Here is a 4,007-nt window from a genome sequence, read left to right as displayed (position 1 = left end):
GTGGTCTATTTTAGAAGATGTTGCATGTGCTGCTGAGAAAAACGTGTATTCTGATGCTGCTGGGTGAAATATTTGGAAGATATCTGTTAAATCTAGTTGATGTATGCAGTTGTTTAGATCTGTGGTTTCTGTTGAGTTTTTGCCGAGTTGATCTATCTAGTGCGGGAGTGTTGTGTTAAAATCCCCAACAATTTATTTCTTTGGATCTATGTGGGATTTGAGGGAAAGTAGTGTTTCTTGCTAAATTTGGGTAGTCCGTTGTTTGGTGAATAGATATTTAGAATTGTAATACCTTTCTGAAGGAGTGATCCCTTAATTAGTACGTGGCGACCTTCTTTATCTCTTCTCACGAATTTTAACTTGAAGTCTATTTTATCTGATATTAGGATTGCAACCCTCGCCTGTTTATGGGGGTCGTTTGCTTCGTAGATTTTGTTCCAGCCTTTAACATTGAAAATATGTTTGTTTTTATGGGTAAGGTCTGACTCCTGAAGGCAGCAGATAGAAGGATCTTGCTATTTAATCCAACTAGTCTATGTCACTTAATTGGAGAGTTAAGTCCATTAATGTTGAGAGATAAGACTGAGAGGTATTTGGGATTTCCTCCATATTATCCACCTTCTTGGGGGCTGTACCTCCTGTGTTCTATCTGTGTTTCTTGGATTCTCAGTTTGAGGGCTGTTTTTGGCCTTTATTGTGGTCTTGTTGGTTTTCTATGTGTATACCACATCTTTAAGAATCTTTTGTAAGGCTAGTTTGGTGGAGATGTATTGTTTCTATTTTTCTATGCTATGGAAGGTTTTTATTTGGCCTTCATTTATTGAAGGAGAGTTTAGCTGGGTACAGTATTCTTGATTTATAGTTGTTTGTCTTAAGGGCATGGCATACAACATTCCAGGCTCTTCTTGCTTTGATTGTCTCTGCTGAGAATTCTAATGTGATTCTAATTGGTTCCCCTTTATAGGTGATTAATCTTTTCCCCTTAACAGCTTTAAGGATCTTTTCCTTGCTCTGAATTGATTCTGTGAGGATTATGTGATGATGGGATATCCTATTCTTGTCTGGTCTATTTGGAATTCTAAAAGTTCCTTGTATCTGAATAGCCCTATCTTTTTGCATGCTTGGGAAGTTCTCTGCTAAGATCCTGTTAAACAAATTGCATAAACTTTAACTTCTATCTCTAGTTGTTCCTCTATACCCATTATCCTCAGATTAGGCTTTCTGATGGTGTATTCCAAGTGTTGAATAGATCTATCATATTTCTTGGATTTGTCTTGGATGGTTGTATATTCTTTCTCTATAATATGTAGGCTGTCTTCAATCCCCGAGATTCGATCTTCTGCATGGTCTAACCTACTGTGAAGACTTTCTACTTTTTTTTTCTCTTTTCCTTCTAATTCATCTGCTTTGATGACTTCGAATTCTTGGTTGTAGCTTTGTTTTAGATCTCGTATGAACTACTTTACTTCTTTAATTTGGTGTTAAGTGTTTATTCTCAAGTCACTTTGTTGATTGGTTATGGATTCCTTGGACCCCCATTTCTTCTGTTAAATTCCATTCAGCATTCCTTTTGTGGTCTCCCTGACTTCTTTCAGCTTTGTGTTAATGGAATCCATGAATGCCTTTAGTAATCTTTGTGTATTCTCATCCTGCTCTCTCGATTCTTGTATATCTCTTTGATTAGCTTCCTCACGTTCACAGAATTCCTGTAGTTCTGTTTGCATCTTCTCAGCCTGCTCACGCCATTCCTGCCTTTCTTTTGACTGATCTCAGCCTGCTCACGCCTTTCCTTTATTTCTCTTCGAGTGTTCTCAAGCTGCTCACGCAATTCCTCTATCAATTTTTCAGTAGCTATCTCACGCTCATGATATTCCTGTATTGACCTTTGGTTTGCCTTCTCTCTCTCCCTCTCACGCTCATACATTGTGCTTTGCAGGTTTTCAGGCTTTGCATTTACCATGTGTAAAAGCAACATTTGTAGAGATCACATTTTAAATACTTTAAAAGCAAAATATATGTGTCCAAATAATTTACTTGTGTAAAAATCATGTCCAATTAAATTAACTCATTCACCAACTTTGAAAAAATTTCCGTAAAGAAACAAAATAAGTTATAAAGTTTACATTCTGAAATTTAGAAAACAAAATGAAGTGTACTTTTTAGTTGACTTAAGTAACTGTATACCTCTGTATATCAAATTTATAATAAAAATGCATGAACAAAGAAAGCAAAAGCATCAATTGATCAATAACAACAGCAAAATCATCAACAGTTTTTTTTTATTGTGAAATAATGGACAGAGGGGTTACAATTACATAGGCAAGATAGTGAGTACATTTCTTATCAAGAATTGTAGCCTCCTCCTTGGTTTACACTTCCTTCCCTTCCAATTCTCCCACCCCTCCAACCCAATCCACTGCCCCCCCAAGTTGTAAAGTTCGTTTTCAACATGACAACTTGTACTTCTCATTGTTGCATCAGGTCCACCTCTATCCTTATTTAAACGACTTGTTTTTCCCCTTCCCCTCCACAAATTATACCGACAATAAATACCTTGAAATCAGGGGTTATAGTGTGGGGGAGGGACATATAAAGCAACAAAGAAATAATCTTATAATTGCATTAGAAACAAATGCATGAAAGAAAAAAACATTTAAAATACATATCTTAGGGTTCATTTTCCTAAAATCACATTATCTGACCTTTTCCACTTGACTCATACCTATACTAGATATGGCAAATAAGGGAAATCATTGGACCTATGCTTCTTTGGGCTTGGAATACTACACTTAAGATAATTTTTTCCAAGCCTTTCCATTTCCAAACAAATGGGGCAATGTCATTCTTTCTGATGGAGGCATAGAATTCCATTGTGTATATATACCACATTTTCTTGATCCATTCATCTACTGAGGGGCATTCCAGATCTTAGCTATGGTAAATAATGCTGCAATAAACATAGTTGTGCTGGTAGCTTAAGTGTGGTCTTGTTTGTAAACATTTGGGTAAATGCTCAAAAGTGGAATTGCTAGGTCATAGGGGAGCTCTATGTGGAGTCTTTTGATGAACCTCCATATTACTTTCCAAAGTGGTTGAACAAGTTTACAGTCCCACCATCAATGAAGTAAGGTTCCTTTCTCTCCACATCCCCTAGAGCATCTGTTGTTATTAGAGTTCTTGATTTTTGCCATTCTAACTGGGGTGAGGTGGTATCTCAATGTTGTTTGATTTGCATTTATTTTATGGCTAGGGATGTTGAGCATTTCTTCATATGTCAATTGGCCATCCTTCTTTCTTCTTCAGAGAAATTTCTCTTTAAGACTTTAGCCCACTTATTTATTGGGCAGTTGTTTCTTTGAGGATTTGTTGTTGGGTGGTTTAATTTTTTGAGTTCCAAGTATATTTTAGATATGAGACCCTTGTCCGTTGTATGGCTAGTGAAGATTTTCTCCCAATCCATGGGCTTTGTATTGGTCTTGCTAGCTATGTCATTTTCCATTCAGAAGTTCTGCAACTTTATGCAATCACATTTGTCCAACCTTTCTTTGATTTCTTGTGTTTCCGGTTCTCTATTTAGAAAATTTCGGCCTGAGCCATGGAGACCTAGGGTTTCTCCTTTTCCATCCTTTAATGTTTTCTGAGTGTCTGCTTTGACTCCGAGGTCTTTGATCCATTAGGAGTTGATTCTGGTGCAGGGTGATATATAAGCACCTAGCTTTATTTTTCTGGAAGTAGTTAACCAATTTTGCGACCACCATTTACTGAAGACGCTGTCTTTCTCCCATTCTATTTTTTTAGCTCCCTTATCAAAGGTTAGATGGCTATAGGTCTTTAGGTCATTTCAATTCTATTCCATTGATCCTGAGGTCTGTTCTTGTGCCAGTACCAAGCTCTTTTGATTACTATGGCTTTATAGTAGAAATTTGATATTGATATTTCTCCAGCAATGTTCTTTCCGTTGAGGAGCGATTTTGCTATTGGGGGTCTTTTATTGTTCCATATGCATT

Source organism: Dipodomys merriami, unplaced genomic scaffold (genome assembly GCF_024711535.1).
Source record: "Dipodomys merriami isolate MVZ:Mamm:240054 unplaced genomic scaffold, mDipMer1.0.p SCAF_239, whole genome shotgun sequence".
Lineage (NCBI taxonomy): Eukaryota > Metazoa > Chordata > Mammalia > Rodentia > Heteromyidae > Dipodomys > Dipodomys merriami.
Note: the sequence above shows the minus strand (reverse complement) of the source record.